At 56.9% G+C, this 24,008-nt stretch overlaps 1 protein-coding gene across 3 annotated transcripts in view; it reads left to right on the top strand.

Moving 5' to 3' along the window:
* Window positions 1–24,008, top strand: part of SDK2 (sidekick cell adhesion molecule 2) — a 252,097-nt gene that overhangs the window by 93,450 nt on the left and 134,639 nt on the right. The window lies entirely within an intron of this gene.

The following is a 24,008-nucleotide window of genomic DNA, read 5'->3' on the forward strand; positions in this document are numbered from 1 at the left end:
GCTTGGAGGGCATGGAGGGGAAGGTGGGAGGTGGGACCTCTACTCCCAAGGCCTGTGATTGTCTCTTAATTAGACTGGGGTGTGGAAGGCAAACACGAAATCAAGTCCTAGCCTTTCCTGGGCTTAGAGAAGGGTCTCTGAGTCCTCCCGGGCCTGTGCTTCTGAAAGCACAGTCCCCGGACCAGTGGGAACTTGTCAGAAATGCAGATTCTCTTGCTGAATCAGGCACTCTGGAGATGGGGCCCCATATATCATTTTCTTTTCCTTTTTTTTTTTTTAAGATTTTATTTATTTATTTGAGAGAAGGAGAGAGAATGAAAGCGAGTGAGCATGAGTGGGGAAGAAGGTCAGAGGGAGAACCAGACCCCTTGCTGGGCAGGGGGCTCCATGCGGGACTCCAGGATCACATCGGAGCCGAAGGCACACGCTCAAGCAGCCTTGTGTGTCGGGACTCATTAGCCCAGACCAGGTTCCAGAACAGCCCCCGCCAGATAAACCCACTGACAGATTTCTGCTCTGGGGTCCTGCTTCGGTCACATGCAGATGGTGGTGGGCCAGAGTTGGGGCTCATCACTGCCTCTCTTCCCAGTTGCCGTTCAGGGTGTCCCATCACGAGCTTGGAGTTGGCTGTGCTGGGAGTGTTTAGAGCGTGGAAATTTGGCAAACCCGACAGATCGGGGCCTTTCTCTTTTTCCTGGTGCTCAAGGGACGGCAGGGGAAGAAGGAAACAGAAGGAAACGGTCTGCTCTCTCCAGGAGGCAGCCAGGCCGGAGAAGGCCCCCCGCTGCCCCTCACTCTGGTTGTCTCTGCGACCAGGCACCATGCTAAAAAGAGGAAACCGTTGTCTTTGTCCTTATAGACCCCCCCCCCCCCCGCCATGTGCGAGGCGTTGACAGCCCCATTTTACAGATGGGCAGAGAAGCTCAGAGAAGTCGTCCTGCGTACCTTAACCCACACAGTAAGAAAGTGGCAGAGGGTCTCCCAGAACCCTCTCTCCAGGGAGGCACTCGGACGGCTCGCACACCAGTGAGAGCAAGCCCAGGTGTCTGTGACCCACTGGTGATGGTTTTGAGTTGAGGTGACCCGTGGTTCCTTGGTCAGGGCTACAAGGGTTGGCAGCATCTTTGGGGATGTCACGAGGAGACAGGTAGAGATGAGGTCCCACTCTCCCCACCCCAGGTCCCAGACTGTCCTGTACCCCAGTTCCTCACACCAGGGCCTGGAGACCCTGCCTCTTGGAGGCTCGTGGGCCCCCGGGCCCACAGCCAGCTGATCACATGCAGCAGCCGTCCCCAGGGAGGCCCAGAGGACGAAAAAGAGTTGGGCAGCTGGCCCTGCGGCCCCACAGCCCCTGAGCCTGGGAGAACGGAACTTTGGGGAATCGCAGCTTCTCTCTCTGAGATGAGAAAAAGGGAGGTCAGGGCCCAGGCTCTCCGCTGCCGGCTGTCATGCAAATGGATGGTTTCCATTGAGCCTGCCCACCGGCCACGGAGATCTCTCTCAGATGCAATCACACCTCTTCACCCCGAACCAGGGAGCCAGCACCAAGTCCCCTTCCCTCCACCCCCCCTGCCTCCCCCTGCCCTGCCTTCTCCCTCTCCCTCTCCCTGGGCTTCTCTTTCTGCCCCCGGCTTTGTGATTTCATCTTGCCTGTCCGTTCTCCCCACACCCCGCTCTTCCCCCACACCTCAGACCGAGGACCCCAAAGGTCTTGCTGGGGTCCCGTCTCCGGAAACCCCGCCCTCCAGACCCCGCCCCACCCAGTGCCATCCCCACTGAGTGGCGGGCAGCTTCCGGTCCCGCCCTCCTTCCTACCCCAACCACAGGCCTGGTCCCACCAACACTTGGGTCCTCATTCAGTCACCAGCTTGGTGAGAATTCACGGAGTCTTGACCCTGAGCTCTGCACCCCGCCATGCTGGGACACCGAATCAAAGGGCAGGTATCCCCAGGCCCTCTGGGGCTTCAGGGAAGAGGGGGAGGGAGGAGGAAGAGGAGGAGGTGCAGAGGAGGAGGGGAGGGGCAGGGGAGGAGCCGGAGCAGGAGGAGCAGAATGGCACCTTGGCTCCTGGCTCCGAGCAGAGGTGCAGATGTTACCAGATCGCTGTGCTCCTCCGGCTGCCGTGTTGTGTTTGGAAAGTGATGAATTTCAGCACCAGCTAATTAGTCTCTAATTAGCAAGTGGAGTGTAAACAATCACAACAGATGGGGGAGAAAAGGCATTAGCAATAATGACCCTTCTTCTGGGGGTGCAGTCTCGGAGAGGCCCTTCCTGAAAGGTGCTGGAGGGCAGGCTGGAGGCGGGGCTGGGCCTTTCCTGCCGCTGACAGGTGCCCAGGGATCCGAGGGGCCTGTGGAGGAGGTGCTGGTTGGTGTCCGTGGTGGAGGGCAGGCCTGTGGGCCTGATGCATCTGGAGCTGGGGGAAGCCCATGGAGCAGCACAGAGCACCCTGGGACAGGAGCTTGTGAGTGGACAGACTCCTGTGGTTATGACGATGGTTGAGAATGCAGATTCCGAGCCGGGTGTGGCCCCTAGAGGCTTGTGTCCAGGGCCTTGGGGTTTCCTAGACCTTTTGCACTCTTGCCGGGGACACAGACCTGTGTTGCTGGCCACTTCCCAGGGACCAGACAGACTGCTAGGAGATGTGCTCGCCTGCTCTGGGGATGTCATCCTTCCGGGCTCGGCAGCCTGCCTCTGGAGCTGGGCCAAGCCACCGTGCCAATGTGCCCAAGTCGGCCGTGGGGCCCAGAGCGTGCCCTGGCTCCACGCCCACCTGGGTCCCGGGGACACCGGGCCAGGGAGGCTAAGGAACTGGGCCGGGATGTGGTGGCTGGCACAGCCCCGTCAGCACTGCCAATAGAAGGGGACACTGAAGGAGTCACTGATCTGTGCCTTGCTCAGTGGAGTGCTGCTCTGCCCGCATCCGGTGTGGGCATCAGGGTCACCCCAAGGGCTGGGAGGAGTGGCTCAGGCTCAGAGAGGTGACAGCGAAGTGGGACATCCAGGGAGACGGCAAGAAGGACCAACGCAGAATCTGAAAGGGGAGCGAGTGCCCTTTGTTTATTCTCCTCTTCATTAAATGCCTTCATCAAGGGCCTGTATGGGCAAAGTCTGGTGCTGAAGGCATAGGAGCTAACTGGTCTACCCCTTACCCTTGGGGAGCCAGGGGCTAATGACAGAGCATCTGACCCCCACCGACCCCACCCCCACCCCAGGCTGTGACGGTCTTCTTCCTCCGGTTCTGGGAAGTGACAGAGCCCAGCCCCAGACCCATCTCTGATGGGACAGGGGAGAGCCCCCAGCCTTCTCTTTCCTCAGGAGAATTGTCCTTTCTGCAGCTGCCATTAGGGGCCTGATTAACAGCCTTGTGTCTCACCAGCCTGGCAGTCGGTGCTGGTGAGAAGGCCAATTTCATTGTCTGGCCACATTATCACAGTCTTGGCATCTTGTTAGCTGAATTGGTCACGTCTGCCCTGGCTCCTGGAGGAAACCGTGTCTCTGCAAAGGGCTGTCTCCTGCTCTGCTGACCAATTCTAGGGGCCGAGAGACAGTGGCAGCCTTTCTTTGTGGCCTGGGCCTCATGCTTGGAGATGTCACTGGGTGCCCCTCAGGCTGGGGCACGGTGCAGTGATACTCCTTCAGCCAACGTGTGTTGAGGACTTACAGTGTGGCGGGCACAGGGCAGGCCCTGGAGTACGGACACGGGCAGACGTGGACCCCGTGCGTGTCTAGACCGGCCATTTTCAACCTCAGGATTGCTGCCATTTGAATCAGATCCTTCTTTGTCGTGGAGGCCTTCCTGTGCGGTGTAGAATGTAGGCAGCATCCCTGACCTTGCCCCTCGGGGTACCAAGAGGATACCCCAGCCAGTGTGACAACCAGAAATATCTGTAGACATTGCCAAATGTCCCCTGGGGGTGGGACCCCTGGTTGAGAACTGCTGGTGTAGAGAGACAGATGTGTAACAAGATCATCTTGAGGTCACACAGTGGAGGTAATAACATTGAGCTAGAGACGGGCACCCCCTGGGGGGCTGGGGCAGCGATGCCCAGTGGAGGTGGACGGGAGGAGTCAGACAGTGGGTTAATAGGAGCAAAGACCCAGGGTAAGTCTGTGCGGTCTGGTAGGAAACCACTGCTGAGTTCTTCCATTTAATCGGTATTTCCAGGACACCCACCATGTGTCTGGCATAACAAAAAGGGCCTTGTATTCTGTGTAAAGGAGTATTTTATCCTATATGCAGTGGGTACCACTAAAGGAATTGAAGCAGGAAGCACATGGTTAGAAATCCCTTTAATTAAGTAGATCACACTAATGACTGATGGCCAGGAGGCCAGTAAGGGTTCGGCGGACAAAATCGAGATCAGCGATGAAAGGAGATGGGATGGGGTGGCTTGCAGCCACAGGAGTGTCTGGGGGACGGGGAGGCAAGGAAATCGAGGATGGTCACCCCTGCTTCTGGCTTGGACTGCCCAAACACTTTACTCACTGCAGAAGCTAGAGCGTTAGAGACCTGAGTTCAGCTTTGGCTATTTGAAACATTTGAAGCTGAAGGTCATCAGAACACAGTTCATTCGGGCAAGGTCTGAGCCATGCAAACATCTAAGCAGAAGCTGCTGCAGAAGAAAAAAGTAGGTGTTTTCACCAAAAGAGGAAAGGAGGGCAATGGCAGGTCTCAGAACAGAGACCGGATCTCCAGCATTTCAGAGCCCAAGGAAGAAGAAGAGCGAAGTAAGGAGGCAGGGAAGTCAGACCAAGAGGAAGGCCATGGAAATCCCGGTGTGCAGAGTTTCGGGGAGGGAGCGGCCGGCATGGCCAGACGCCGTAGGCACAACCAGTGAGACTCCGGGGATGCTGAGGAGGAAGAATCTGATGCCCTTGGTCAGAGAAGACAGACAGAGCTGCCTTTTCCCATGGGTCGTTGTTAGCCAGAAGCTTTACTGGGAGTCCCAAGCCATGTGGTGGTTCCCACTAACACTGGACAAACACGGTTCTGTTCTGATTAATGTGGCTCCATGCCATTTGGTAAGACTGATGGGGAAGGGGTCCAAGGCAGTTACATGAGAACAGGCCTGTGACAGAGCGAAAGGCGTGCCGATGGTAGTGCCGTTTTTACACCGTTCTTCCCATCCAGCCTACAGTGTAGGCCCTGCCCCTGGCCCGCCCTACAGCCCGTCCCCCAGTTTCCGGGTTACGTGTATTCCCCGGATGCTAGAGACAAGAGTATGGACACCAGAGAGGACACGAGAAGCTGAGCAAAGCATCAAGAAGCTCCTTCCTACCTCTCTTCAAGTGTTGGTCCGAGCTAGAATGGGACACCGGGGAAGGATGGTTCTGCTCCCTCCCTGTCCACCTCTGTACACCAGATAGGCAGGAATGGGACCAGTGCTTGTGGCTGCCATTAGCACACATTTGTTGGCTTAAAACAACAGAAATGGGGCACCGGGGTGGCTCAGTTGGTTAGGCGACTGCCTTCAGCTCGGGTCATGATCCCAGAGTCCCAGGATCGAGTCCCGCATCGGGCTCCCAGCTCCGCAGGGAGTCTGCTTCTCCCTCTGACCTTTTCCCCTCTCATGCTCTCTCTCGCTGTCTCTCTCTCAGATTAAAAAACATCTTCAAAAAAATAACAAAAAACAACAACAGCAGGAGTGGATTGTCTCACAGTTCTGGAGCCAGATGTCCGAAAGCAAGGACAGTTCCTTCTGGAGTTTCTGAGAGATGACCTGTCCTGTGCGTCTCCTCAATTCTGGTCATCACCAGCCATCTGTAACGTTCCTTGGCTTGGAAGCATGTTACTCCGACCTCTGCCTCCATCTTCATGGGGCGTTGCTCCTTGTGTGCCTCTGTGTGTCCTCACGTGGTCTTAGAAAGACCCGTCATTAGACTTACCGCTCACCCTGATCCAGTATGAGCTCAGCTTATGTCTGCAGAGACCCTGTATCTAAGGTCACATTCTGAGCTTCCAGGTGGGACATGAATTTGGGAGAAAAGCCTTATCTAAGGCTTAGCCTTAGCCTTACCCCCCGTTTCAGACAAGCAGCTGTCTGATATTCCACAGTCCCCCCAGCTCGGGGAGGTGGAGGCAGGCCCAAGCGAAATCTGTCCGCGTTCCAGCCCAGTCTCTCCTCTGGCACTGCTCAGCGGCCTCCCTCCTCCCCAGTCCATGCAGGGCACCCTACAGCCGAACCACTTCCTCTCTAAAGAATCATCTCTCTGGACAGGGGGATGTTTTCTCTCTATCACTGAAAGGAAAGCTAAGCGCCCCCACCAAAGGAGAGATTTCCGGAAGGCTCAATGGACAAAATGGTACAGGAGTTCTCCAGAAAGAGTGACGAGGGAAATAGCAAGGCCCGGCAGAGCTGCCCAAGGGAGCTGCAGAAATTGGGGAGCGTTCGGGGGCCCCCAGGAAGGCATAGGTGCATGGAGCAGGGCTTCTCCATCAGCTCCCTCCACCTGTGCCCGGGAGCAAAGGGGAACGGAGGCCCTGATGGATCCATGAGTTATCTGGAACAGGGCATGGCCAGAGGGGCTCTCCTCTCACCCAGAAACAAAAGCTTTGACCTTGAGGGGGATGGATGAATGTGGTGTGTGTGGGGGAACCGCGGAGAGATTGATCCCCACTGCTGTCGTACACGATGGCTCTGCAGCGTCCGAGAGTGAGCAGAGGGTGGGAGAGGGGTACAGGATGGGAGGACTCAGCCACAGAGGGAGAAGGAGCAGAAAGGCAGGGCCGGGGGCGATGGTGAGTCCCCTGCTGTCCCCGCTGGGACTCTTCCTCCGGCTGCCCCTGTGGATTTTCCCCAGAAGTGGTGGGGTGCTGCCATATGTGCCCACAGCCGGGGAGCTGCTTGAAATGTGGTCGGCATAGCCGTGCCCTCTGGGGGGCTGCTGCTGGGGGGGCACCCTCCCAGTTCTTGAACTGTCTTGGCAGAACATGGTTCAGGCAGCCGTCCCTGTCCCCTTGGGACTTAAGGAGGCGGTCAGTCTCCTCGGGATGAGAGCCCGGGCCGTGAACTTGGCCGGGTGTGGGCGTGGGCGAGGGCATGGATCCCTCCTTCACCCCTCTGTCCCGCGTGATCTTGGGCAGATCCCAGCCTCACTGCACTGCTGCTTGCCCATCTGTTAGAGGGGCAGTAATGACCTTGAAGGGTGATTGCGTCGATTCGGGGAGATGTGCGCCTGGAGCTCCTGGAGCAACCTGGCAGGACACAAGTGGGTCCACGTGTGGGCGTGTGCACGTTCATTCTTCCGCTGGGCTGTGCTCTGCCTGCTTGTGAAGTGGCCGCGTGGGTGCTGGAGAGGCCAGAGCTCCACTCGGCAGAGGCCACACGGCTCCCTCCCCACTGCTCCCCCTGCCTCTCTGAGGCCTGCCAACCCCGGCTGCACTCCCCCTTCTCCAGCCCTGGGGTCCAGCCCCGGACGCCCACCTGGACATCCAGTAGGCCACAACACACCCGAAGCGTGAGTTAGGGTCTTTCCATCCAGCTGGCTTCTCCTCTGGCGTGTGTGTCGGGAAGTGGCACCATGACCGCTCTCCTTCTCTTCCAGACAAAGCCATTCTCCCCCCCAGATAGCTCCCAGATCTCTGTACTTCCCTAAACTTTTACCAAGCTAAACCTTTACCCTCTTCCCTCCTCTACTCCTCTCTCTCTCTCTGGGCAGGAAGTATTTTCCCCAGGCCTGAAAGAAAGCTGAATCCCCCAAAGGAGGCATTTCTCTGCAGAGATCATCTCTCCCTGCACTCATAACCAGCACCCCGCCAGCCGGACTCTGGAACCTGCTCTCACCTCCTTCCTCCCACACCCCCACACTGCCAGAGAGACAGGCAGAATGGGCACAGGTGGCCAAGTCCCTTGGGTGGTTTCCGCTGCCCTGCAGGAAAGGCTGGACCCTGGGCATGGCTCCCTCACATGGCTAGCACCGTGCCGGCACATGCCCTTCTCTCTATCTCCTTTTCCTCTTCTGCTTGCCTCTGGGGCTCTGGCCACAAGGGCCCCCTTCCCACAAACTCTGGCATACCTGCTCTCACTCTTGCCAGCTTCAGTCTTGGCTGGCGCATCACCTTTGGGGACATCTCTCCTTGGTGTCCTATGTGCCCACCACCCCCTATACCGTGCTTTCACAAACCTTCACTCTTGTAGTCCCTGGTTTAACACCTGCATTTCTTGGTAGAATCTAAGCTTCGAGGGGCACCTGGGTGGCTCAGTGGGTTAAAGCCTCTGCCTTCGGCTCAGGTCATGATCTCAGGGTCCTGGGATCGAGCCCCACGTCGGGCTCTCTGCTCCGCGGGGAGCCTGCTTCCTCCTTCCTCTCTCTCTCTCTCTCTCTCTCTCTCTCTCTGCCTACTTGTGATCTCTGTCAAATGAATAAATAAAATCTTTAAAAGAGAATCTAAGCTTCGTGAGCTCAGAGGCGGCCTCGCCTTGCTCCCCACGGTGTCCCAGCGCATCACGAGGTGGCCAGCACAGAGCTGACTGTCCAGTGCCTCTGTTTTCCTCAAGAAGCGAGTGACTCACAAGATGCCTCCTTCCTCCATGGAGCTCCCTGACCACCCACCCAAGCCTGCCTACCCCCGCACTGCCCCCACTGTGTCCCACATGCCTGTTACACCTGGTTGTCACGTGCACAGGTGCTGTGCTCCTTGGTGCCTCACGCCATGAGTCATCGCCGCCCCTGTGAATCCTATCTCCCCAGCCAGCCTGCAAGGTCTCTCCCGGCCTGCCCACAGTCAGTGTTCACTGAGCGGGAGAGGGCAGCCTGATGAGTCATGACCTTGAAACTGTGCTGAGAAGGTGAGGGTCCTCCCTCCATCCCCATCAAGGGTCATTCGGCACCACCTGCAACTTCTCTGTCTTCTCCAGCTGGGTCTGACCCTCGTCTGGGAAACTGGGAACAAAATAGACTAAAATTGGGAGAGCAGTGGGGATCCCATGGGCACCCAAGCGAGCCCCCAGTGCCAACACACGCATGGACACGTGCACACGCGCACGGAGTCTCCCGTGCCCCTCCCCCGCCCTCAGGTGACACCCAGATTCCTTAGCACGCTGTATAAGCCCCTCGTTCTTTGGGACCCTGGCCCTCACCATTCAATCACTGAGAACCCGACCATCGTGCCAGGAGCCAGCTCTGCATTTTCTCCTTCTTCCCTCGCCACGGCTCTGTGAGGCAGGGGCTGTTATCCCGCAACGAGGAAACCAGCCTGAAGGGGCTAAGTGGTTTGCCCAAGGTCCTGCGGCCACCCCCCTGCCTGGTGCACGTCTTGCCTTCTGGGGGCACCTGCCTCAATGGTCCTGTGTGGCCTGGGGGTCACGGCTGCACGGGGAGGCTTGATGTGTCCCGGGCTTCACTCTATTGTGTCTGGCGGCCCATCCTCCTCCCGTGCGCCTCGGGGCAGCTGGACGGGAGAGGTTTTCTTCTTACTCACCATGACGTCTCCTAGCACGTAGCAGGTGTGCAGACAGCATCTGAAGAAGGAGTGAATGAGCCTGAGTGAGCACGGGAGTGAATGAGCAAAATGCACACTCTGCGTTAGGACTAAGGCCAAGAGCATTTGGGCAAGTTGAGGCCCAAGGACAGCAAGAATCTGGAGAGGAGGGAGGGATGGAGCCAGGGGAAGCAGGTAGGCAGTGAGTGCTAGGGTGCAGGGGAAGGGCTGGAGGGGCGGTGAGGGGATGGCAGGAGGGTCCGGAGCCCCCTTCTGCTACACCACCCTGCAGGCTCCCTCCTCCCACCTCCTCCTCCCCGTCCCAGCTCTGCAAGAACCTTTCCCGCTCTTTCCCCCTCCATTGAGAATGCCTTCTCATTCATCCTTGTGACCATCTTGCGTGGGGCTTTTTTGGACCACATGTTTTATCCCTTGTCACCAGCCAAACAGCCCTATTATATTAATTTATTGTCCTTTCCGGTAACTTGAAGCCTTCCTGGAAACCCCTCCTTTCCCATGCTGAGTTTGCCCATTGCCAAACCACAGCCCCCAGCTTGCCCTCCTGCTCCCTGCACTGGGCACAGCTGGACCGTGGGCAGAGATCCCCTGAGACCCTCCTGGCCTCAGCCCTTTGGTGGTGGCTTCTGGGGCCCACCCTCTCCTTGTATCAGCTCCCCCTGGGAGCCTCCCTTGGGTCTCACCCTGCTGGTATGAGACCGTCACTCCTTCTGGTTTCCTGCCTGAATTGCCATCTCTCATTCACTCCCAAGCTCCCTGGGGAGGATTGGGCAAAGATGAACCTGATCATGACCCGCTGGGAAACTGAGGCCTGGAGGACTAGCCTGGCCTGCGCAGGGTCACATAGGTCCTGGGGGAAGTGAGTCTCTTGACAGCCCCAACCATGTGCTGTGTGTCATGGTTTGACCTCTGTGGGAGACCTGGCCCTGCCCTTCCTCCTCTGACCCCAGGCCAGCCCACACCCATGGGAACTTTGTGCTTATTACAGAAGATGGAGTTTTTTCCCCTGATATTTGTCCCTGACAATGGGGTACCCAGAGATGGCTCCGTCACCTTTCCAACCCACTTTTCCTGTTATAGCAGAAGGTGCATGGACTTGGACAGTGGATAGCCCTGCATGCAAATCCCAGTGCCCACCCCGGCCTTTGCTGTGGCCGAGGCTGAAACACTTCATGTCTCGGAGCATCTGTTTTTCTATCTGTACAATGGGACAGTTGCACCTGCGCAGGCTCAGGGACCACACACAGAGTACACAGAAGACACTGGCCCTCAGAACCATGGACAGAGACTGGATCCAGGGGTGCAGGACCCTGACTGAGGGTCCCCTCTCTAACCAAGCCAGGAAGGAGAGGACAGTAAATGCATGACTCCCAGGTCACCCTCTCTGGATGGGGGTGTCCCTACCGGAAAAGGGGGACACAGGGAACATCTCTTCTACTCTCTGAGCCCATGAAAGCTAAACATCCCACCCACCACCTTGCCCCCGTCATCAGAAGGAGGGGAGACCACTCAGCAAGCAGGGAGGCTGCTCACGTGGGCGGTGGGCGGTGCGGGGCGGGGGGTCGTGCTGCTCTCCTTCCCAGAATGGCTTGGCTTCCAGGGAGTGAATTGGAAATGGCCACGCAGGGCCATCCATCATGACGGGGCCTCCTGCCAACCTGCCAATCCTGGCGCACGGGGCGTCGTCAGTCATCATTAGCGGAGCTCAGCCCCGTGACAGAGCGGCCGGCACGACGCTTCTGTGGGGCCACGGAGGGCACGTGGCAGCCTGCGTGGAAGTGACAAGCTGGGGGCAGGGCGGGTTAGGGATCAGAACAGAGCCCCTGGAAATAAGAAGGCTCCCCTTCATTCATTCATACCGTCCTTCGTTCCGTGCCGCGTGCCCCGTCGGTGCACAAAGCCAGGTTAGGGAGCGAAGGAGCCGTAGTGGCCATCGTGAGATGCGTCCTGTAACTGCTTCGAGTCCCCTGGGGATTTCTGACGTGTGGGCTTGCCACCGGGGTTACTGGCGTGACAATGGTCATGTGTGGGCTCAGTGAGCACAGAGGGGCTCACTTCTTTCGGGGGAGGGGCATCTGTGAAACCTTCAGAGAGGACGGGCTGTTGAGCCGTGATGGCTTCTTTTGGGGCAGTGGAGGGTGATGGTGGGGAGCCGGGGTGAGTTGCCCGGGGCTGTCCTACACAGTGCCACAGCCAGCTGGTTCAACAACAGGAACATCTTGTCTCTTGCTCTTGGCGGCCAAGTCCAAAGTCAGGTTGCCGGCGGATCTGTGAGAAGGAGGGAGGGAGAGCCCTTCCTTTCCTCTTCCGCTTCCTGGTGTTGCCCACAATCCTCCGTCCCTTGGCAGGAGCCACATCCCACCCTTCGCACTCATGGGGCATCCCTTCTCCGTGGCTCCATGTCCGTCACACCCTGGCCCACCCGTACGTGATGACCTCATCTTCACTTGTTCATGTCTGCAAAGACCTCATTTTACAACAGGACACGGGCCAACACGTAGCAGGGGGTATAGCAGGAGACCGTGAGGAACATTCCAAAGCACCCCGACCTCACTCCATCAAGAGGGGCAGCTGGGGCTCCCTCGGGGAAGAGGATCTCCTAGCATCAGGCAGTCTGATCCCCAGGAAAGCCCGGGTGAGAAAGCTAGACATGGAAGATCACAGAGGACATCTGTCAAGCCCTCAGTCCATTTTACAAAAGGGGAAAATGAGGCCGAGCTTATCAAGAGACGTGGGGTAACCTGGTATCAGAAGAGCTGGGCTCAAACCTTCCCTTAAACTCGCCTCAGTTTCCTCATTGGCCAACCAGAGGGGTTGGACTAGGTGCATTCTACAAATGCTTCTTGCTTGAAATACTTGGAGCCTATAGGAGGCCATGGCGACTAGGGTCTTGCCTGGTGTCAGGACCCCACATGCAGGAGGAAGGGTGGGGTCTGGGGTCGGAACAGACCCCAGGTCCGTGTGAGCTGTGGTGCCATGGGCATGCTCTCAGTTAAACCTGGCCTGTCATTGATATGCATCCTGTCTCTGTCTCTGTCGTATGTCCTGCGGTATCTGCTGGGAGCCCTCTTAGCTCTGGGGAACACGGAGTCGAGTCGGGGAAGCCAGGGGTGCTACTGGCCAGAGAGGAAACCACCTGTGCTCCCAGGTGGACAGCTGGCCAGGGGTCGGCAGCAGGGTGCTGATACCGTCACCTCCCCCCCGAAGCCCTGGGTTCGGCCACCCGTAGCACACAAAAGATGAGTTTTCAAAGCAGCCAAGTGAAGAGGCAGGGTGGGGAGCCTGACAGGTTCGGGTGCAGGGGTAAGTTACAGGGGGACCTGTGCCTGTCCTGTGCCCCTTCCCTTCACCTCCCCTGCTTCCCACAGGCTCCCTCAGCTCCCCCAAGCAGGACCGCTGGGTGCTGCCCGGAAAAGACACCTGCCACCAGGCCATGTGAGCCCAGCAGCCAGGCCAGGGCGAGGTGGGCAGTGGGGTTCGGACGGCCCGTAGTTGAACCTCCTCCCCTGGAGCTGTGCCCACCCACTGTCTTTCACAGCTTCAGAGTTCACGCTCTGGCTGGCCTCGGATGCCATTGCGTTCTGGGGGAGGAGCAAAGGAAGGGGTCCTAATGTCCACCCAGGCCACTTGGGGCCACCGACCGCAACAGTGACTCGGCTCCTCCAGCCTCCAGGGCATGGCTAGGAGTCCAAGCTGGCGGCACAGATAAGAGGATGCACGACATCAGTGCAGGGGCCCCACACGTGGTGAGCGCTTGGTGGACCTTGTGTTCCCAGTGTCTAGCTTCTGTCATAGCGGGTCCTAAAGAAGGGGGTGCTGCAGGACCCCTTCCCTCATGCAAGGGAGGAAGGGACAGCTCAGGAGAGCCAGGGGCTGCCTCAGTGCCCAGCAGCCTGTGAGCTCGGAGGTGGGGCTCACACCCCGTCACCCACCTGTCGTCCACCTGCGAAGCCCGCGCTTCCTGCCCTCACTGCAGGTGGCCTGTCGGCTTGGGCAGCAGCCTGGGAGGGGGCTTCCAGCCCTGTGCCCGTGACACTGCTTGCAAACCCTCACCGTGTCCACAGCGGACAAGGGAGATGCCCCTAAGCGTCCTGGCACGTGAGAGAAGGTGGAAGGGAAGGGAGGAAACCAGGTGACTTCTGGGGACGAGAAAGAACAGGTACAACTTCTCGATCTTCTGATCTCCCTCCTAAGGACCAGCTGGGGCTGGGGAGACAGAAGTCGCAGCGGGAGCCCTCGAGGGGCGTAAGCAGAGCCGTGGGGGCCAGGGAGAGACCTTTTGTATCAGATTGCCTTGTTTGTTTGTAATTGAGATCAGACTCACAGAATATAAAATCCGCCACTTTAAAGCAAATAATTCAGTTGCCTTTAGTACCTTCACGGGGTTTGCAAGCACCATCTCTGTGTAATTCTGGAACACTTTTCATCGCCCCAAAGGGAGACCCTCGTGCTCATGAAGCGGCCGCTCCCCACTCCCCTCTCCCGACCAACTGGCACCGGTCTCTGTCCGGTCTGTGGATTCACCCGTTTTGGGTATTTCGCCTACAGGGAATCCTACGCCTACATCTGCCCTGGCCCCTCGGTGGGAGCTCCCCTAAGCAGCTCCCAATGTGCAGCCCCCAGGCGAGTGACTGCCCCCCCACATAAGGGCCCTCAGTCACTGCCGTACCCCCACAGACCCCGTGAAGTTTGGAGGAGAGAAACAGGGCTGCTCTTGGAGACAGAGGCACACTGCGGATCCGAGGAGATCAAGAACCCTTTTGGAAACAGGAGGAGGGACTGACTGTGGCACATACCCTGGGGGCAGCAAGGGCTTGGTCTCCGCCAGCCCCCGGCACTTTCTGCCAGTGAGTGCCAGTGAAGGGGGCAAGGGAGGACTTCGGGGCAGGAGTTGAGCCCAGCGTCCAGGGGCGGACGAGGACCTGTCTCCCTCCAGATCGGGCATGGCCCCCGGGGCGGGGGGTGGCAGGGAAGGCGGGTGGCACGGGTGCCCACGGGCGGGCCGGGGAGGGGCAGGCACGTGCGGGCGTCCGCGTGTAACGCCGCTTGTAAATCGCTCGGGGCCCGTGTCTGCTGGAAGGGCCGGAGAGCCGCGTGGTGTTATTATTTATGGTGAGGCACAGAGGTACCGGCCAGGGAGGGGAACGGGCCGGGCGCTGCGCAGTGTGGACGGCAAATTGAACTCCAATTTTCTGCTCCACAGTCTTTGCTACACGCCACAAAGCGCGGTACACCCGGGGTCACCAGCCTGACGGATGTGTGTGCTTCTTCGGCGGCAGGTTCCAGCTCACGGCCGTGGAGTTGGGCCGCCGCTCTGGTTCCCCCACCCCCGCCCCGTCCCGGGCCCAGCCTCGGCCTCCCTTCCTGCGGTCCAGACACCGCGCTGACCTCAGCGGAGATCTGAGGCCTCGCAGGGAAGCAGGAGGCCGCGGGTTCGAAATCCTGGTGACCTCACGCCACTCTGCTCTGAGCGTCAGTGAGAGAAGTACAGGTGGTAGTGATGCCGTCCTCCACATGGTTGGGGACTAAACGAGGAAACACAGGGAGGTCGGCCTGGGTGAGGTCTTCAGCAAACCCCTTTCTTTTTCCCTTCTCCCCGGGCTGAGCTTTCTGCCTTGATGCCAGGGAAGGGAAGGCAAGGAGAAGCCACTACAGTTGGGTGGCAAGCACCCATCTGGGGACGATGAGGCTGAGGGGGAGCCCCCAGTGTGCCCACCCTGCGCCTCAGCTCTGGTGGGTATCAGAGAGTCGATGACCAGTGCTCAGTCAGACCCCCCACTTCTGTCTTCCCTCCTTTCTGGTCCTCCCTTCCAGTGGACCATCTCCTTTAGGTGACGACCATTCTCAAGGTCAGGAAACAGGAGGAAAGGGGGTTGCCCTTGGAAAGCATGCTAGCTGGAGCTCAAGGCCACTTGTCCCCTGTGCCTGGCACAGACCTCGTTGCCCTGTGGCTGGTGGTGCCATCACTGGGCAAACTAGGCACCAGAGACCCCCAGGCCATGGGCTCCTGGAAGCATCTGTATCTCGGCTTCTCAAGGCCCATGAAAGGTAGACGTTTCCCCGTCATGAGAGCTTAGGAGACAGGCCAGCTGACGGTGGTACCCTTGTGACAGAGAGAGCTCACCCCGGGAATCTTCAAGACCCGTGCCCTGTGGGAGTGCCAGGTGCCAGTGGGACAAGTCTCCACAGGGCCACCCAGGCCTGGCGAGGCAGCTGAGCTGTGGCAAGTCCCTTCGTGGCCAGGGGTCTCAGGTTCCAGCCGTACGACCAGAGAATTGCTCCAAGCACGTGCCCTGCCCTGGGGTCCCCCAGGGGAAGATGAGCATCATCTACACAGCATAATGGGGCTTCTTGGGAGGAATGCCAGGAGTTCGTGAAATTTTTACTATTGCTGTATTTGTAGCTCAAGTGACTCTGAACACAGTGAAATGACAATAATGCCGTTCAGCAAAAATATTCTCATCAGTGGTGTAAGTCTAAACTCTAAACCCTCCTGCTGAAATTTAAGAAATAGCTCCCTTCTCCTCTGTTGCTTGCAAGATAAACCCGTCAGAAATGAGAACCCTCTTTCTTCCGCAAGAGGCTGGGGATGCTTTGGCATTCCGTAGCAGCGCGGTCCCGCCTGAGGCCCTGGCTGTGACGTGGCTCAGAGAGGTCTCACGGATTAAAGATGAGGGCGGGCCAGTGGTGCCCAGCACCAGTCTAGGTGCTCAGCCTTCTCACCAGGCCTCGGAGGCAGCCGCTGCCCATACCCCGATTTTCAGGTTGGGAAACTGAGACTCAGAGGGGTTTTGGACCTGCCCAGGGTCACACAGCTAGTGAGTGGCTGAGCTGAGTTTGAATCCAGGCAATCCCTCCCGCTCCAGGGCCCAACAAGGTCACAACTACGCAGATCTTGCAACATTCAAGCCAGGAGGGAACGTAAAGATCCCCCCAGCAGTATCAACCAACAAGAGGCAGGTGACCTGGCCATGTTCAATGGCAAGTTCGTTTGTCCACTTTTTCACTCATGGATCTGGGCCCTTCTGCCTGCCAGGTGCACTGCTGGGCTCTGGGACAGGGGAGGCGAGGAGGCCACTGTCCCCATCTTCCAGTGGAGACTAGCCTGGGTGCCACCGCACCTGGGACTATGATGAGCGTCTTCCAAGCTGTAAGGGAGGTAACCTCCCAAGTCTGAGGGATGTGGAGGAAAAGTGACAAAGGACAGGACATTTGAGCTTAGAAAGGACAAAGGACAGAAATTAACATGGATTTAATACCTACATTTTCCCAGCAAAGAAGGAAGAAGGGGCTCTCCGGGAAAGGAAATGGCATAAGCAAAGGCCCTGGGCCATGGTAGACGTGGTATGTCTAAAGAAGGTCGTGGTCCAGACCAGCGGGACTCCGGGCTCCAGATTCCCTTGCTAGTGCTCTTTGTTCTCCAGCAGGCTGACTTAGGCAGAGCGACAGGCACAAGTCTCTATAAGGCGTTGTATTCGCTTCCTAGGGCTGTCCTAACAAAATACCATAAACCGAGTGACTCAAGCAGTTGTGGAGGCCAGCAGGCTGAAAACCAAGGTTTTGGCAAGGCCACACTCTCTCTGAAGGCCAGAGGGAAGAGTCCTCCCTTACCTCTTCCTGCTTGTGGTGGCTCCCAGCAATCCTAGGCATTCCTGGGCTTGTAGGTACAGCACCCCAGTCTCTGCCCCCTCCACCCCTTGGCTATCTTCTCCCTGTGTTTCTGTTCCCATGTGTCTCCTCTTACAAAGACACCAGTCGTTAGGCCCCACCCGACTCCCTTGGACCTCATCTGAACTGATGACAGCTGTAATATCCTGTTTCTAAATAGGGTCTTGTTCCGGGGTTCCAGGTTGGACATGAATTCTGGAAGCGGGGGGTGACACCATTCAACCCAGTTCAGGCATCAACACGTCTTACCCTGGACGTTGATGAGCTCAGCTACCATGGCTACCGTGGCTACCATGTTGGGTCTCATCATCATTCACTCACTGCTCATGAGTTCATTCATTCATTTCCTGAGCATCTCCTTGGCCTTGGACTCTGCCTAGTGCTGGGGCCCAGAAGAACAGGAGGCGCCTGCCCAGCCCCAGTGGCCTCTCCATGGTTTATATTCTTTTACCTGTGACTTTTGGCTGAATGTACCACGGGCCCAGCTGGTGGGGTGGTGGGCTTGGGGCATACACCCTTCCTTCCCCACCCTGCACCCCTCCACCCGACTCACGGTTCCCCAGGGCCATGTCAGGGCTCAGTAGCCCTGGCCACCCCGGTGACTCGGCTCCCCTAATCAGATTAGATGTGTATTCAAACAAATTGACGATCCGTTCCATTAGATGCTTTTTGAACACGCTTTTCTGAGCGAGAAATCTGTTCGGCCGCAGCTGTGGAGGCCGAGGCATAATGGATTGTCCCACCTCAGAAAGTGCCTGGCTCCTGAAGGTCACTGGCAGGGATTAGATTAAGGAGGGCGAGAGCCTTCTTTCCTGGCTAATGAAGCACTTGGCATGCAGGCGGCACTGGGGCTGAGCTGGGCCAGGCATCTGCCAGGAGACAGTGGAGGGGCATAAATTAGCATCTCATTTGTGGGAGGCAGAAGGGAAGCCAGAAGGGAGGGCCTATGGGGCTGGGGTCCTGCTGCCCTGGCTGGGTAGTGTAGGAGCAGACTTGGCCCTGCCAAGCCTGAGGATGGGAGGGGAGAAGGGAACATCCGTGGGTCCTGTGGTCTTTCTCAGGCATTCAGAGAGTGCCTGCTGGCACCTGCCACTGTGTGTGGTCCCCAGACGTCTCTGGAGGGCAGGGGCTCCAACAGGAGCACGCATGGCAGCCTGTCCTACTGCCCACAGCACTGTATTCCTGAACTTTCTCTGGCCTGGGCAGTGCCAGGCTTAGCACCCCTACCCCCACCTGGATTTGGGTGGAAGAGGGACACACGGGAATTTCTGATGTTATGCAGAACTCTGCAGTGCCCGTGTTTCTACCTCGTCGTGACCAAAGGGTCAAGACCTTACAAGCCATCCCTAGGCAAGACTCCGTTCTTGACCCAGCTTGCCGTGGCCATGAGGCAGCTGAATTTGGATGGCTCCGATCTGAGACATCTCTAAGATGCAGGAAATGGGGAGGGGGTGGTGATCATAGCACCCCCTCCCCATTTCCCCACCTCCTCCCCGTGGGTTCACCTCCAAAGGTCTGTTCTGCAGAGGGAGCAGCCCGGAGGTGCCAAGCACGGAGCTCCAAACGTGGGGTGCATTAGCTCACTTGGCCTTCCCAGCAGCCTCTGGGGCAGGCACTGGAAGGTCTTTTACTGACAAGACGAGTAAGGGACCAGAGTTAGTCTGCTCGAGGTCAAACTTTAGTTAGCGTAGGAACTGGGATTGAAACCCAGATTCTCTTCTTCCACTGGGACCTTCAAGCCAGACCCTTGGGAAGGTTGGCACCCGGAGGCTTGAGTGGTGAGCAGAGCTGTGGGGGGGTGGGGTGCCCCCGAGCTCTAACCCTTGCTCTCCTTAACCCTCACACCCCAGTCTGTTCAACCTCTGCATCCCTTATTCCCAGGCTTCCTTCCCTGCATCCCGCTAGCTCATAGCCCCTTCCTGTACCCCCACCCCAAGGTGGCCAGGCTCCCCGCGTGTTCTGCCAGCATGCCTCTCATCCCTGGATCTGATTCTGGGGCTGTGACATTCGAAGCCGGGGTGGGAATGCCTCTGCCACACGACCAGCGTGACCCCTGCTTGTGGCTTCAAAACCAGTGCCCAAAGATGGGTATCATCCCTCACTCCCCACCCACAAGGCTGCAGGTTGGGCTATGGAGAGCAGGACAGCCAGGCATCAGATATGGAAAGATCTGGAGCTTCTGGAATCCACCAGATGTGATGTCACGTCTGGGAGGCAGTCAAATGACTGAACCTTCTCGAGGGTCCATCTTCTCATCTGTAAAAGGGGGTAATGACAGCACCTTCCTTGGACGTTCTCATGACTCTTAACTGAAATGATGGACATAAAATGCTCCCCGTATGGAAAGTTCCAGCAAAAGCACTAAATAAAGGCAGAGAGAATAGAAGTGGGGGTGGGGGGGAAGTGGCGAGGGGGACTGCCATGAGTCCCTGCTTCCTATGACCTAGGACCTGGGCAGCTCCGAGGAGCACAGGCTTTCCAGCCGGGTCCAGCTGGGAGACCGTGGAGGTCAGTACAAGACAAAGATGGTGGTGCAGAGACCAGGGCATGGTGGGGAGAGGTTTGCAAGAATCCCAAGGTCCCCCCGGTTCCCACACATTCCAGAGATGCCCCGTGACCTAGCGGTCCTATCTGTGCACCCGGAGAGGAGCTGCCCAGAGACAGGCCTTGGCGCGTTTCAGAGCTGAGAGAGGATTTGCCCCTGGAAGCGGGCTCCGCAGCTTCCGGCCCACGGGGTGGTGGGTGGAGGTCTTCACCCTGGGCTGGCGAGACTCTGGCTCCAGGGGATGTGGGGTTCCCTGGGCTGGGAACCAAGCCTGGGCTGGCTTCGGAAATCAACTCCCAGGAGCGATGGAGGGACTCCAGAGAAAGAAGGCGTTATGTTGCTGGGGGGCAGGAGGGAGGGGAGAGGTTGGAGTTGAGATGAGTTGGAGTTGAGATGAGTTTCTCCGTGGGGCCTCGGAGCCTGGAGTGGAAGGATGACAATGGGGGTATTTACTGGGAATATGAAGGGCAAGGCAGTCAGGGGCCACCGAGATGTTACAGAAAATAAGAAGGAAGCCCAAGACTGAGGCCTCTTGTCTGCCTCTGAAGGCAGCTCTTCCTTCAAGGGTCTCAGACTCTTGGTAGTCAGGGATCCCCAGCCATGCCACGTCCCATGTCTCATGCACGCACAGGGCCTACCTTTCCTCTGTCCCCGGTAGGACCGGCCCGTGGCTGCTCACCTTACAGCCTCACCTGCGTGGACGCAGACACGGGCATAGATCTGATTATAAGTAAGTGACCCATCCCCGTGTGACACAGCAGAACTTACCAGAAGGTACAGAGTGAAAAGTGAGTCCCCTCCCACCCGGTTCTTCTTCCCAAAGCCTCGCTGAGCCCAGTGTCTTATGTAACCCCCTAGAAAAAGCCTCTGCCTAGACAAGCAAATATATTTTTATGCTTCAGGAAAAAAAGAACACACGTGGTGGCAGATGACACGTCCGTTCCGCACCTTTGCTTGTTTTCAGTAATGGTAGTTCTCAAAAAACCACCCCAGAGCCCGATGCTGCTGAGAATTCTTGAGTTTGGAAGTGCCAGCATCACTTTAACCACTACCGGCTTGCCGGACATGAGGGTCATTTTTTTGAGCGTTCTCTGATACAAAGCGTAACAGTGCTCTGAGGGGCTGTCCCTTCCCCCACGCGCGGGTGTCTCTGCGAAGGAGAAGTCTCCGGAAAGAGCTGGTGGATGGGGAGGGGGAATGCTTGGTGGGTTTGATGGCCCCACCGAGACCGCTCTCTGCAGAGCTGCAGTCCGATAGAGCCTTGAGTGCACACCTGGGTCCCCACGGGCTGCCCAGCACCGGGCACTTTCTTGCTTTCAGATCGTGGCCCAAGTGATAGGGAAAAACATTATCTTACTGAGTCTCGTTTGCCTTTCTCTTATCATGAGGTTCAGCATCTTTTTCTGTGTTTCAGAGTTATTTGTAATTCTTTCCTGTGAACGGTTCATATCCTTTGCCCATTTTTCTGTTGGTTTGTTCATCTTTTTCTTGCTGATTTATGGGAATATTTTTTATATCGGGAAAATGAGCTCTTTGTCCATGATAGAAGTTGCAAACATTTTCCCCGAGTTTGTCATTTGTTGCTTCCTTGTTTATGGGTATTTTTTTTCCATGTAGAATTTTTATAGAGCTGAAGGTATCAATCTGTTTTATGACTTCTTGGAGTTTGTGTAGTACTTGGAAAGTACTTGGCAAATACTTCACCTCCTCGAGATTATATATTTTTAAACCTCTGTGACTTTCTTCTACTTTTAGAATTTCATTTTTCATGCTTCAAACATTGATCCAGCTAGCATTTATTTTGAGGAAAAGTGTGAGGAAGAGATTCAACTTTCCCCCGCCCCCCAAATGGCTCCCTAGCTGTTCCAAAGCCGTTTGGTGAATAATTGATCTTTTCCCCACCAACTTGAAATTCTGCTTTCACCATATATTAAATAATCCCATATGTATTGGGGTCTATTTCTAGATTCTAAGTCTGTCATTTCATCAGACTACATGTACAAGAACACACCGTTTTAATTATTACAGCTTTATAATATAGTTATCTGGGCTAATCTTCTCTACCTACCATAGTTTCTCAGATTTTCCTGGTTATTCTTTTGTTATGTTTTTAAACGTGAACTTTAGAGTCATGTTGTCTAAATTTAAAAAATCTGTCTTTCGTGTGTGTGTGTGTGTGTGTGTTTTCAAAGTGAGAAAATGTTTAAGGGAATGATACCCATGTAATATTGATTCTTCTATCCACAGTTCTCTTCCATTCTCAGTTAGCTCCTTCCCACTGAGAAGGTGGCTAATAGGGTTGTTGTGTACAGTTGTGCAAGTTGTATACTGCACAAAGGAGCAGCTGGTGCCTGCCCACAGGGCACAAGTTCTTCTCTCCCGTTGTCTGCCCATCTGCACATACGATCAATAGTAACAGTAGCCACGCCTCCCTATGGCATGTTCCAGGTGCTGTTCTAACCTCTTTATGTTTTTAAATTTATTTAATCTACCCCACAAACGTATCCTCCAATTTACAACTAGGAAATTGATGTGCAAAAAGATTATAAGTTGCCCAAGGCCAATGATTCGTGTCACCTGCCCTGCATTCATGGCACAGAAATCCACCCCTGCATGTAAACAGAACACACTTGAACACACAGACACATAGATACACACATATGGAAACACACCTACACACATATGCAGATACACGTAGACACTTGAGGACATGTACACAGCACACACATGAGTGCGCACACACAAGCATGCACGCACGCACACACACACACACCCATGGCTGTCCCGCGCCCCAGTATCCTTTCCCTGTCAGTGTCTTGACCTCTAGAGCACCCACAGTGCTAGTCGCCCTGCCATCCCTTGCTTTTGGAACACAGCAGGCCCATCCAGGAAAACCGGTTGGCAGAACTCCTGCCATTGCTCCGGGCTGGGGAGGGCCCCCCTCCCAAATCCCTGTATGAGATGGCGTGGGGGTGAGGCACCACACAGCAGGCCCTGGGGAAGGGGAGCCCAGGCGCTTGCCAGGCCTCCTTGTGAGGATGAGTTGAGTTGAGGGATGCAGGGATGCTCAGGGCTGGGTGGTACCCAGCAGGCTCTCTCCGGAAAGGGCATCCCCGCCCTCCTCTTCCCAGCATCATTCTCTCAGCAAACCCTGGAATCAGCCCATCCCTATGCCCGTCGCTGGCCTTGAGGCTGGTGCCCAGGGAGCCTGGGGAACAAGCTGGCACATGTGGCCCTAGGAGCAGATTGCCTGGTGAGCCGCTCTATGGAGGCGAGGGGCTCTGGGTGCAGAGCGCGTGTGCACGTGTGTGTGTGTGTGTGTGTGTGTGCGCGCGCGCGCGCGCGCAAGCTCCCGGTCCGACCGCCCGCCCAACTGATGTTCCGGCTCTGAGTCAGCCCCGCATCCCAGGGACTGACTGAATCACTGGGGGCTGGGAGTGTTATTGTTTTAAAACAAACGGGTGATGACAGGAACTAACAGAGGGTTTTTTAAAACTCGATTCAAAGGGCTCTTGAACGCTGCTGGGGAATAGGAATGTGCCTTTGAAGTGTGAATGTGCCCATTTGTCAACCAGGGAGCAGAGCCAGCTCCCTGCTCCCGCAGATGGGTGCCTGCTGGCCTCTGCCCGCTGCTGCTGCTGCTGCTGCTGCTGCTGCGGCCAAAGGTGGGCGAGTGACGGGGTGAAGGTGGGGGCTGGCCCCCGCCCTCCCCCGCCCCCACGCTCCCCAGAGAGGCCTTCTGAAGGACTTTGTAAGGTGGTGGTGAGCTCCAGGAGGGTTGTCAGGAGCTGGGATGGGGTGGGTTCAAGGAAGACCCTCCCCAGGAGTCACAAGTTATCCACTCGTGAGATGGAGACCAGGGGTGTGGGGTGGGGGTAGGATGCAGTCAGGCCAGTCGACTGGCCCCCAACGCACATCACTGGTGCTGAGTCGTCAGACTGCTTGGGGCCAGGGTGAGGCCTTGACACAGCTGGGAACCCCACCTACAGACCACAGGCACCCACTTCTGGCCAAATCTGGGTATAGGAGGACAGAAGGATCAAGCAGCCTGGCAGTGGAGGGGGCCCATTGGATGGACTCTGCCCTTGATGCCTTTGAGGGGCTCCCCCAGCCTCAGGGGTAGGACCCAGCACACCTCTGTCACCTGTCACTTGGGTCAACCCACCTCCCTGTTATCCTTGTGACATTTATATTCCCTTTGACCAAAGTGCCCCAAGGGCATCCATCCCTTCCTTCTCTCCTAGAGGGAGAAATCCAGGAGCACAGGGTATCCAGTGGGTGGGGATCCAGAGGGGAGAGAGACAGAAAGGACTGGAAAGAGGGACGGGGTGGCAGCAGGAGAGAGTCTGGCAT

This window comes from Lutra lutra, chromosome 16, assembly GCF_902655055.1.
Source record: "Lutra lutra chromosome 16, mLutLut1.2, whole genome shotgun sequence".
Lineage (NCBI taxonomy): Eukaryota > Metazoa > Chordata > Mammalia > Carnivora > Mustelidae > Lutra > Lutra lutra.